General features: G+C 41.5%; 1 pseudogene; it reads left to right on the top strand.

Moving 5' to 3' along the window:
- Positions 1 to 12,029, top strand: part of LOC115649435 — a 61,919-nt pseudogene extending 49,890 nt beyond the window's left edge.
- The last annotated feature ends 1,295 nt before the right edge of the window (positions 12,030 to 13,324 follow it).

Raw genomic sequence — 13,324 nt, 5'->3', positions numbered from 1 at the left:
CTGAATGCCCGAGCAATATTTTTGTACTCCTACCTGGTCATTTGTTCAATCTTCCACTTCTTGTAAGCTTCTTTTTTGTGTTTAAGATCAGCAAGGATTTCACTGTTAAGCCAAGCTGGTTGCCTGCCATATTTACAATTCTTTCTACACATCGGGTTGGTTTGTTCCTGCAACCTCAATAAGGATCAACGTGACAATATAAAGGGGACTTAAAGTAACTTTAAGGCCTCTTAACACTGCCAGAGCCATGTAAAGGGTCCTTATTATAAATGAGAAGCAGACTCCATGGCTTTATCAAAGGGTCATTTACAATCACTGAACAGCCACAGAGAATAGGTCCAGACTCTGCTCTACATACATTAAGCAGTGACTTACTCTGCATGTAGTCTCATTGATTTCAATGGGACTCACTGTAGAGTCAGGCACTACTCAGTCTAAGCAAGGACAGCAGAACTAGCCCTTAGCAACTGTTTAACCATGTGCTGCTGAGGGTGAATGTTACATAGAGAGCAAATATGAACTGGGATCTGCCACTTATACCAAATATGCAAGTTGTGAATTAATGAAATTCTTTGGAAGTCTGATACATTCTAATGCAACACAGAGGAGAGTAGGTAGAGACAAGTCTGGGACTCTAAACGAAAAGACAGCACAGAACTATGGTGGGGGAGTAGACACTACTTTCAGCATAACAAAGAATTAGTTGTCCAGACAATTCCCACAGAGCCTCCCATGTAGGACAATTTTAGGTGCACCAATGAATGCCGCTAGTGTTGCTGCTGGATTGATAGGACATATGCATCAGCAATTTTTACCATAGTTTTAAATGAAGCATCTATTCAAATATGTTGAGGTTACACCAAAGAAGTGAGTTCTATTTCCTGGAAATACCTGGCTCACCTGGTAGAGTATTAATGAGGCTATTGCTTGGAAAAAAGAAAGCTGTTATGTCACTTGACTGTTAGAAAAATCCACCCATGTAAGGACTGAGTTGATGAGAATCCAGAAATTTGTGGGTAGGGGAGTGGAGAAATAACACTCAGCAGCATTTACTGTAACTGTAGTATGGTGAGAGGGATTCAATTTTGTGGTTGATATTTTGTTTTTTTTTACAACCATTTGTAAAATGTGCTGTTATAAAGAAATCTGAAAATATTTAATAACATGGAATCCTCTGTGGCAAAATCTGGATGGATGGTGACATGGTGGGTTACTTCCTAATGAACCACTTCCTTGGTTATAGACAACACATACCAAAAGCAATTACCACTCTTATAAATTAGTTACAGAGCATCCATCAATCATCTTCTGTTCTTCAGGCATTTCTAAGATGCTGAGGATGAGCCTGGGAGCAAGTGACCATAGTCTTATATAAACTCCATTGGAAACTTGGAGAACAAAATCAGGAAGAAATATTTTAATTCAGAAAATCCAAAGCAGTACAAAAACTGGTGTTTGTGCTACCCAGTATTTGCCAGCCACCTGATCCCGAGGGACATGTGTTACAGCAGGTTTTGGAGAGCATCACACACCCACAGAAACTTCTGATACAATCATCCAATAGTCAGGTTCCAATTCTGTCAGTGATTATTGCAATATTTTCCATCTGGCAGCATTTGGCTGGGGATTTACTGTGCTCTGAATCACAACTTCACAATTGTAAGCTATGAGGATGGAGAAACTAAGCTGTATTCTAGAAGATAGCATGGGCTAAATTACAAGGAGATACTCGTTCCTTGCAACTGTCACTGGGAAATTGGTAGCCATTCCTGTTTTGATCATAAAATGGAGCAACCTGCCCCAAGACCTTGGAAGAAATAACAACCCCACCTCATCTCTCAACATTACAAATATCAGACGAAGGAAATTTTTCAAAGTTTCTAGGTTATTTATTAGAAATTTTATATATCAGGAATTTACTTGGTAGAGGGTTCTAAAAAGAGGTTAGATTCAGCAAAAACAACAACAACAACAAACAAGCAAAAAACACCCCCCCAAAAAAAAACAAACATAAAGAGGTTGTGTTATGACTGTAACTCAAATTAATTGACCTGAAAATTTATACTGTGCCAAAAACAAGAGCTGTAGGTTTAGAGAGGATAGACTTCATTATTCATACGGAACAAAGAGGTTTATTCATTACTTGAATGCTGCCATAACTAGAGACTGCATAATAAAATTGAATACATATGAGTTCACATGCATATGCACAATATTGTATTTAACACTATATCCACATCTTGCATCTGAGGAAGTGGGTATTCACCCACGAAAGCTCATGCTCCAAAACGTCTGTTAGTCTATAAGGTGCCACAGGATTCTTTGCTGCTTTTACAGATCCAGACTAACACGGCTACCCTCTGATACTTGACACTATATCCACAGTACAAGATTCTACCAAGAGAAGGTAAGAGGAGAACAAGCTTTTTGCTTAGGAAAAATATAGTAAGTGTTTGATTATGCCCCCAACAAAGTCAAAATCAAAACTCCCAGGGATGAAATCTCTTTCCCATTGAAGTTAATGGCAAAATTCCCATTAACTTCAATTAGACCAGGACTTTGTCCCCTAGTGACTTCAGTGAAAACAGGATCAGGCCCCAGAGCTGTTAAGCAGATCACTGGAGTCCTTGAAGCCAGCTATTTCAGAGGCTCTGATGTCTATCTGCATCTGCGCAATAAAGTATGCTCCACAAACAGTGGGACACAAGAACTCCTCTAGTGCAGGTTCTCTCTCTCTCTCTCTGTAGTATCCCATTATCTGGAAATGATGACAAATATTTTCAAGACTATTGTCTTAAGAGTAAAATTCAGGAGTAGGCACAGTCCAGCCATGTCAATGTGCTTTCCCTTTTTGGTTTATTTTTTTCTTTTTCACTGTACCTTTTACCCTCTGCTTCATAGCCCTCCCAGTCAGTGAAGATGTGCAGCTGTAGCATAATCTATATGGCATACCTTGGAACGAAAACCTTTTTTCGAAGATGCTTCTGTCCTTTTTTTTGCACATGTGATTTTGTTAAGTACATACTGTATTTCTGAAATCCAGCTAGGAAAACCTAGAAAAGTCATCCAATTATAACCCTTGATATTTCCCCTAAAGCTAAACCAAAGCCATTTTGAATGAGAAAAATGTCTTTCAAAAATGAGAAGAGTAAGACCTGAACTTCCCTATCTGCAGTCTTCTGTTCCAGGACTAGTTTCTCCACACTTTCCCTCAGCAAAAAACACAAATTTTTTCCTGTGACTATTTTTAGCTAATTTGACTATCCTCCTTGATATATGTTCCAGCCAATGCTTGTGTTAGTCACATGAGCATTGTTTACACTATGTGTTTACATCAACAGTAGCAGCTTCCCTGGTGTGTTTTTGAAAGCAGTACAGGAGAGGTAAATGAGACTTTATAGTGCTCTTTGTCAAAAATCCATAGAGACAGGCAAGTTTATTGATCAGTGTCATAAACAGATAGTTAAGGGTTAAGGCCTCTTTTATCTGTAAAGGGTTAAGAAGTTCACCTAGCCTAGCTGACACCTGACCTGAGGAATCAATGGGGGAACAAGATGTTTCAAAAGAAAGGAGGGAAGTTTTCCTTTGTTTAGAGTTTCGGTTTCAGCTGGAGTGAAAAAGATCAAGGAACTAGCCTCTTATCAGAGTAGTAAGTTTTAGAAAGGGATAAATAGGTTTATGTTTATTTTCTTTGTAACTTGTCTTGACACCATTAAGGGAATTATCAAAATTGGGTATTTGGGTATTTTTTGTGTATAAATTTGTGCCCAGGGGAACCTCCTCTGTGTTTTGAATCTGTTGTCTGTGAGAGTAGCTGGTATGCTAATCTCTCCCAGAGTTTTCTTTTACCTTTCTTTTCTTCAATTAAAAGCCTTTTTCTTAATACCTGATTGATTTTTCCTTGTTTTTTAGATCCAAAGGGGTGGATCTGGATCCACCAGGAGTTGGTGGGAGAAAGGAGGGGAGATGGTTAATTTCTCCTTGTTTTAAGATCCAAGAGGTTTGGATCTGTGTTCACCAGTGCCTCCATACGTTACAGATGGATTTAGTGTATAAATCCAAAGCTATTTTAAATGGCCCCACTGTGAAGTTACTGAGTGATTTCAAGGAAGAAAGAATTCATCATACTCTTGTCCATCTTAGCTAATGTTTTTTTTTTTCCCGGTGGATCCTTTCTGTGGCAAGGGTATAAAAATCTATGTGCTATGTCTGTTAGCATAACTACTCCAGTGCAGGTGGTTTAGAAAACATATAGGTAACATTAATGTGAACCTTGTAGTTAAGGCTACGTCTACACTACAGGATAAATTCGAATTAGCTTAAACCGATTTTATAGAACAGATATTATAAAGTCGATTGTGCGCGTCCACACTAGGCACATTAATTCGGTGGTGTGCGTCCATGGTCCGAGGCTAGCGTCGATTCCTGGAGCGGTGCACTGTGGGTAGCTACTGTAAAATAATGAGGCCAATAACGTCGATTTGCATCCACACTAACCCTAATCCGATATAGTAATATCGATTTTAGCGTCACTCCTCTCGTTTTGTAGGAGTACAGAAATTGATTTAAAGACCCCTTTAAATTGATATAAAGAGCAGTGTAGGGTGGATGGGTGCAGCGTTAAATTGATTTAACGCTGTTCAAATCAGTTTAACAGCATAGTGTAGACGAGGCCTAAGAATAACAAGGTGCAGTAAGGGTGTAATGAATAGGGCATAAAACCAATTTTTCTAATGAGCTTTGAGTCCACATATGAAGAAAGGCAATTTAGCTTCTTAAATTATTGAAAGTAGCACCCTTTACTTAAAACATTACTTTTGTGCTTGATCTAAATTTTGAACATAATATTATGCCCAGAATCTGAGCTAAAAAGCAATAAAGAAACTGTCTTTTGGGACCAGGACAGCAATGAAACTTCTATTTTCATAACTCATCAACACAGAGTGCAATGGATCAAATTTTCCTCATAAAATGCTTAACAATTAAACAGTGAAACATATTCAAGTGAAACAATGTTCAGTATTTCAACTCAAGGTCTATATGAGGGCAAGTAATCATCCATTTTGGTTAATTGCTTCACACATATTCCTGTTTTTTAACACCTCCCTGGCAAATTAGACAAGACTACTCAATGTGTTATTGGAGCTGTGTCAAACATCTTCCTTGTACATTTTATCCAGAAAAGTAAAAGTCCAGAAGTTAGGCAGAGGATAAAATGGACCATATTGAAACAAAATCCCTGCAGAGTCATTTGGCCACAAAAGAGAGCAAGAACCCAAGCGTATGAGATCTATTTGTAACTCCTTTTAGTCAGCTTTGGACTTAACTATCACGAGTTATTTTGTATCACCTGCAGACTTTGCCACCTCACTGTTTATCCCCTTTTCAAGATCATTTATAAATATGTTGAACAGTGCTGGGGGAGAGGGATAGCTCATTGGGTTGATTAACCCAGGGTTGTGAATTCAATCCTTAAGGGGGCCATTTAGGAATCTGGGGTAAAAATCTGTCTGGGGATTAGTCCTGCTTTGAGCAGGGGGTTGGATTAGATGATCTCCTGAGGTCCCTTCCAACCCTGATAGTCTATGATTCTACAGTCCCAGTAAAGATCCCTAGAGGACCCCAGTATTTACCTCTTCCCACTGTGAAAACTGACCATTTATCCCTACCCTTTGTTTCTTATTTTTTAACCGGTTACTGATCTATGGGAGGACCCTCCTTTTTATCCCCAAACTGCCTACTTTGCTTAAAAGCCTTTCTGAAAGTCCAGGTATGCTATATCCACTAGATCATCCTTATCCACATGCTTGTTGACTCCCTCAAAGAATATCACTAGACTGGTGAGGCATGATTTCCCTTTACAAAAGCCATGTTGACTCTTCCCCAACATATCGTGTTCAACTACATGTCTGATAATTCTGTTCTTTATTATAGTTTCAACCAATTTGCCTGGCACCGAAGTTAGGTTTGCCATCTTATAATTGCCATGATTGCCTTGATAGCCTTTTTAAAAAAGAGGCATTACATTAGCTACCCTCCATTCAGCTGGCACAGAGGCTGATCTGATGGTAGTAGTTCTACAATTTCATATTTGAGTTCCTTCAAAACTCTTGGGTGAATACCCTCTGGTCCTGATGACATTGCTGTTTAATTTATCAAGTTGTTCCAGAACTCCTCTACCTCAATCTGGGACAGTTCTTCGGATCTGTCACCTAAAAAAGAATGCCTCAGATGTGGGAATCTCCCTCAGATGCTCTGTAGAGAAGCCCAACATCAAGAATTCATTTAGCTTCTCTGCAATGGCCTCGACTTCCTTGAGTGCTCCTTTAGCACCTTGATCACCTAGTGGCCCCACTGACTGTTTGGCAGGCTTCCTGATTCTGACTGTTAGAGGGCTTTCCCTTTACCCTCTCCCTCGTTCTTGTCATGCAGACAGAAAGCAGAAGAACAGAAGTCCAAAGTGCAGCCAATGTGATGTTGGGGTTTGTTCCAAGCAAACATATCCATAGCTCTACACGCCAGCAGAGTGTGTTTCCCAGTGTTTGGTTCCCATCTCTGACAGCACAGAGCCGTTATCCCATATGTCCCTTCCCAGCTCTGACACCACAGAGCCTTGTCCATGTACCCCATTTCCCAATTCCCATCTCCTTCTCCTTAGCAGGCCCAAATATACCTGCAGTGCATGCCCCTAGTCACACCCCTTACAACTTATGGTCATGTTCCATTCTGAAGGGTATGAGTCTAGGGTCTTCCCACCTTTTTTGTATCTCATAGTAAGGAGTGAGGTTGTGCTCTGGCCAAGGGCAGGCTTTGCTTTGGCTTTTAGTATTTCTTATGCATCCCTCCATCTGCCCTTGCCTCTCCTAAATGGTTGCTTGACCTTGACTTGAGAGAAGAGCCAGGCAGCCTTCTAGTGTATACCCTGTAACACTTTAACTGCTCTATCCCTTATCTCTTCCCATTGTATTAACAAAACCACCTGGCTAGGGAGAAGCAACACACAGTGTCTTTTGTTCTTTCTTCACGCATATTAGTATAAGATATAAGGGTATCAATAAGTCAACCTCAAAATCCTATCTCACACTGACAAACAAGCCTATATGCTAACACTCCACCTCACTTTTCTTTTCTTCTGGGATCCGCCTGGCCAGGTATCCCGGGAAAAGCATCAGACATATGGTGGCACATTTCCTGATAGGGTCAGCTATCAATATGGAATGTGTCGGTATCCCATTTGCCTCACTGCCCCCTACGCAGTATAGTGCCCTGCACCTTCCCTCATAAGGACATACTGCACATATATTCCAGTTAGTGTGTCAAACTCCCTGTGACAGGCCTGAAAAGGTTGGGTCTGGGTATCTGTTACACTTTGGTGGAAGGCCTATTACATTACTCATATGTTAGCCACCGCAGTGTACACTACAGGATTAGTATATTTAGTAATAGGTTAATAGCCATAACAGCCATAATAATCCACAGTAACATCGGGAGCCCTGACTTTTGATTGTAATATAGTCCAACATTTGGGCCATTACCAAAAACACTGCTTCTCCTCTTTTAACAGGGTTAAAGACCTGTAACACCATTCTGGAGTGTATATTTTAAATGTGTCCAGTTGTTGGCAGTTGCAGTGAGCTGCTTCTGCAGTGTTCATGTACACTTGTCCATATCCTAAGCCACTGGATATTTACAGAATGATGGGGTATTGTCCAAACCAGCTTGACCACTTGGTATGGAATTGGGTAGTATGCACTGGTTCCATTATTCACAGCAATGAGTTCCACAGGTTCATTTGTGCATCAAAGTCCAGATGGCAGTGTGTAAATTTGTGTAACTGTGCCTGATGCTGGTGCGCTTGTACTCCCAAGTGTTATATTACAGAATTATGTACTCTCCCAGCAGATCATTCCATATCCCATATACATTATACCCAATCATCCACCCCTGGCAACAGGCCATTGGGTCTGCTCCTCCATGGCCATCAGGGAGGGGCACATCCAAATATTTTCTCTGGACAATTACTTAACTGATTTACACCATTTCATCCTCCCCATCTATCCCCCAGTGAGTACCAGTAAGTTCCTCCCTTTCTCATTACTCCCACAGGGCTCATGGGGGCCACCTTAATTGCCGTCCCATTCCAAGGTACCACATAACTATTACACAGGTGCTAGCCCCCTAGTTGAGCATCTTACATTCCCACACACACCTCCCCCCCCCAAGTTAGCCTTTTGAAGCCATCCCCCAGCCATGTCATGCGGTTTCCTGTCCATTGAGCTAGGCTCAGGTTTACCTCTGTGGTCCTTTTCCATCCCATTGCAATTGCAGATGTTTGCTTGCAAGTAGTTCATTGATTTGCTGCTACAATTTCACATTTCAGCTTATCAACTGTTTGTTTACCCAACTGTCCCCCAGATTCCATACACCCAGCCCTATGTTTCCTGCTGCCGATAAATCCCTTTTCCTGCGATAATTCCATGTGTGTCCCCTTACCCACCAATTAAATTGTTGTTTCAGCTCTTCTATGTATGTGCTGCAATTGAGGTGTACTACCCATGTAATGGACTGGAAAGACATATTGAAAAGCATTGGTTGCACCCGCTCCCACTGTAGCTCCCACATGTTCACCCATCAGGAAGTATTTCTGGCTCCAGGCTGCACCCAGCTTAAATCAGAATTTTCCCAGTTTGGCATCCATATTACCTGTAGGGTTACATTCTGCAAAGTGGTTAAATTGTGATATAATCAACATCTCAGGGGAGACTTTATGCCCAGTGTGGTGTGTGCATGCCCAGAGATTGTCTTCTATGGAGGTACCATTATGATTACCCAATTGTGGGACCCCCTAACTCAAACACTCCAGAAGGCCAGAGGGTTATATTTTGGGGCCCTCCATGATAAACCACTGTCTGGATGACTGTTTCCTACTGTCATTCATTATGGCATATCCTAGGGAATACCATGAAATGTTTACTGATAAATTTGATATTCTCCACCAGGTTAGGATCCCCCCTTCCAATCAGCATACCACATACCAACACTGCCAAATTCCCATGGGGGGATCAGAGGTACAATTTTCTACAGGTAGATCCTTAAAGTCCTCATCTGCGTTATTACCACAACTTGGGGGTGTAGCAGTCCACGTGTTTCCTCCTTTTGCCATCTCACATCACTGTATTTGGGTAGGGCTTACAGTAGCAAGAATTGTGATTAGCAGCAATGATTGTTTTCTTCTGGGCCAAAGGGGTCCTTGTTTTCCCCTTGTGGGTTCACCTGTAAGATGCATGCAACATAATTTATCCGTCCTTCTCCTTAATCCCCATTCTGTGCCCTTTTATTTGCATGCAGTGAACCCATTTCCACCCTTTATTCTTCGATTCCAATAGCAGCAGGCTGGGCCCGAATCGTTTAAAGAGAAAGTAAGGGCCCCTCCATTTAGGAACTGGGAATGGGAATAGATGGTGTTCTTCTGGAATGCAGTACATCATTTGATTTCCCCGCCCTTGGGTAGGCTGTGCTCTCCAAGGAGGCCATACCATACATTGACCTTTCCTGCTATATGTGTTAACCCTCCTTGTACAATATCCACCAAAATAACAGTGATAACAAGACAAACAACACAAAACACACAACACAATCCTTGTCGCACCAGTAGATTCATAGTGTTCTGGGTTGTTCTTCCACTGGCGCCAGCTTCACTATAGAGTGTCTGGAAAACAAAATAAACATTTCCCCGCCCCTTGGTGGGAACAGATTATTGCTTAAAAATACCCCTTCCTTTTACAAATCTCCTTGCTGACTGCAGGAAAAACAGAAGAATTACCTCCATACTTTCCTTGTTTTGTTCTATAAACAGGCCAGGTTTCTACCCTTAAATGAAAGGTGAATTCTCCCACTGTTCATTTATGAAATTCATGAGGTGGTGTACCTCAGTTCCCTTTCTTGTACAACAGATTGGGTTTGTAATATTTTTTCTGCTGTGCCAAGATTTAAGATTATTTACAAGTAACAGCTGAGAGGCAGCATTACCGTGAGACCTTTGACATGAGATTTGCTTTCAATTACCGTTTTTAGCTTGCTTTAAATTTCCTCCCAAAATCATACACATTATTCATTGTTATGGGATTACTCACTAGCATTTATCCCAGTGTTTAATACTGTGATAGTTTGATTACTCAGAGCCACCTCAAGGCTCAGTGTTTCTGACATTGCTTCTTTTATGCATTCCAACCCTGCCTTTGCTTCAGAGATACACTGTCTTTTAACATTTTTGTTCCTCTCCTGCTATTTATTACCAAAAAGGGATCCAGAATCTCTCCCAGTTCTCCCAGTTCTGGTTGACTCAGTCAGGGCCACATTCTTTGATCCTTATTTAAAAAGATATTAAACTTCATAAAAACATGGAAGTACCCAAAGGGGTACATGCTAAATACCAAAGCCACATCACACTAGCTGCCTTTGTCTGGCACAAGGGTCTGTCAGTGTTGCAACTTTGAATGAGAGATTCAAACAGAGTTTTAGTGGCATTGTTCTTTTTATTTAAAAAACAAAAACAACCCAATTTAACTTAAAGCTACAAACAGGACTTTGCAAACCATGAGTGTTGGTTTAGGTCCTTAAAATCTTACATACCAGTTGTGTAGACTGTCGGACCTTCATCTGTTGAGACTGAGCCGATCACAACAAGTCTTCCAGTCTTCTCTTGCTCTGGCCATCCTTAGCCATGTTTGTCCATATCTCCTTGGAGGCTGACCGCATGGCCGTTTCTGTTCTTGCAGATACCACTCGGATATAGCTGCAGTCCATCATTAAACTCAAAAGGAAATTCATCCATAGTTCATTATAATGGCAGCATGAAAACTGTAATTAGAAACAGAATACATCTAAAAATTAAAAGATAAAATGAATTATAGTGGATATTTAAAATATATTTGACAACATTTTAAGGATGATCAGAAAGGCTGGCTGTCTTCTCCTACTCACATACTCCATGTGTCTGTGTAATGGATCAAAGATAAACTAAAAAGAACAAGAATTTGGCATAATACTTTTAAAAAATTCAGAGTACACTTGCAGTATACATTTGAAGTCTTTTATTAAAATAATATTTTTAAGTCACAGCCTTTATATTAATTGGTCTCTTAAAGCCTATCGTCAGCAATCTACATTTTAGTTGGCTTTTCTGGGGACTTTCTATAACAACATTTCCCTGGGAAAATCTTTGATAAAACAGAGTAAGTCTTGAAGAGCACCCAATTCAGGATTTAGTGGACTAAAAGGGCTATGTTCTAGAAACAAAGATCACTTACCAACAACCTCTTGCCAACATACCTCTCCCATTCTCAGCAGGGTGCTATAAACTTGAGCACCTCAGATAATCACAATGCCTGCAGTGTGACATATGGAGAGAGAATATCTTGCTACCAAACCTTTTATAGCTTTACAGGTCAATACCAGCACTTCAACATCACCCAGCCATCCGCAGATAGCCAGTGCTAATCAAGGTTCATATGTGTAATTAGCTACATGTGAGAAGGCAACCAGTAACATTCTGCTCCCGCTGCTGTTTTTCGTAAGGGATTATTTTGTTGTTGTTGTTGTTGTTATAAGAGAAAGCAATGCTTTAGAAGATCAGTGTGATATCTGACTGTGGAAAGCAGGGAAGGTCAGCGCAGGCCAAGTCTCATTCTTCTCATGCTGGTTTGCTGTTCCTCTTGGGCTGTGTGCACCCAATGCTACACAAAGAGAACTATGTACAGCAAGTAGGAGCTGGAGCCCCAGTTTATTCGGTTGCAGTGATAGAATGTCTGACAGCTGAAATACTAGAGTTGACTGGTGCCATTGCTCAGGGTAATAAGAAAACATAGATTATCCCCAAGCACTTGCAGCTAGCTGTTTGTAATGATAAGGAGTTGAACAAGCTACTCGGGGTGGGGAGGGAAGGGAGGGGAGGAGTTACTACCAGTAGGGGCATCCATGCTGTACTGCTGCCCAGGAAAACAGAGAGCCACAAAGCCAAGGACAAGTGAGACTGTGTGAATGAAAGCATCCTTAAAACCACCAGCTGCTGTTTCAGAATGGTTTTAAGGTGCAGTCTAACACAGGAACCTACAAGATCAAAGAGGAAAGGATGCAACCTTCATGTGAAAAACAAACTTAGAAAGCACCTGTAGGCAACCACTAATCCCTGGACACCCAAAAGCATCTGGAGACCCCAAAAGAACCCCAGGTTGTGAAGCTGAAATCAATATCAGGCACCCAAACCATAATTTCATCTGGTCATTTCCCCATCCTATGAGTACTCTCTTAATCTTTTCTGTATTGAGATTTTCAATCTCTGTTAAACACTGTATAAATCCCTCCACTGCATGCAAAGAACCTGTAGCCATGGAAATGCTTACCCATGAAAGAATACTCATATGCCTGGAAAAATTTAAAATCCTCACTAGGGTATCAGTGGAAATGTTGGGTGCAAGGATGAAGCATTAAGCCCTAAAAACAGGACCATAGTGTGTGATTTACACACAGGGAAACAATTGGGGTGGAGGTGGAGGAATGGGGATGTATCATAGCCCCAGGGATTATGCTTTAAGGATACATACACTGGCATCCCTAGGCATACATAGGGGGTGCATACCACACTGCCTTGGAACAGGGGCGGCTCTAGGTATTTTGCCACCTCAAGCACTGCAGGCAGGCTGCCTTCACCGGCTTGCCTGCGGGAGGTCCCTGGTCCCGCAGATTCGGCGGCACGCCTGCGGGAGGTCTACCAAAGCCGTGGGACCAGAGGACCCTCCGCAGGTATGTCGCTGAAGGCAGCCTGCCTGCCACCCTTGTGGAGACCGGCAGAGCGCCCCCCGTGGAGTGCCACCCCAGGCATGCGCTTGGCATGCTGGTGCCTGGAGCTGCCCCTGCCTTGGAATGGTGCGTGCAATCTCTGTGGGATGGTGCAAGGTGGGGAACTGCTTGGCCATGTTTCTACCTTCTCCTTTTTCCCTTTGGGGTGGTTTGCACCACAAGGAGTATTAAGTGGGTGCAACTTTTGCATTCCCTTGAGTTCCAAGGAATCCGATCATAACAAAGGAACACAAGCAGGATGGGAACATTTCTTACAGCCTCCGTACAAGGATTAGGGACAACATGGATTTCCCAATATTTAGGCAGCTCAAATTGGGCACCTCATATTAATTGACTCTTGTAAATTAAAGCTTTATAATGATACATCTCCGTTTTACTAGCTATGAAATAGGAGCTAATGATACTTTCCTTTGTCAAGTGCTTTGAGATATATAGATAAAAGCACTGTATATATGCTAAATATTAT

This window comes from Gopherus evgoodei, chromosome 3, assembly GCF_007399415.2.
Source record: "Gopherus evgoodei ecotype Sinaloan lineage chromosome 3, rGopEvg1_v1.p, whole genome shotgun sequence".
NCBI classification, from domain to species: Eukaryota; Metazoa; Chordata; order Testudines; family Testudinidae; genus Gopherus; species Gopherus evgoodei.
This window is presented reverse-complemented; position numbering and strand designations above follow the sequence as displayed.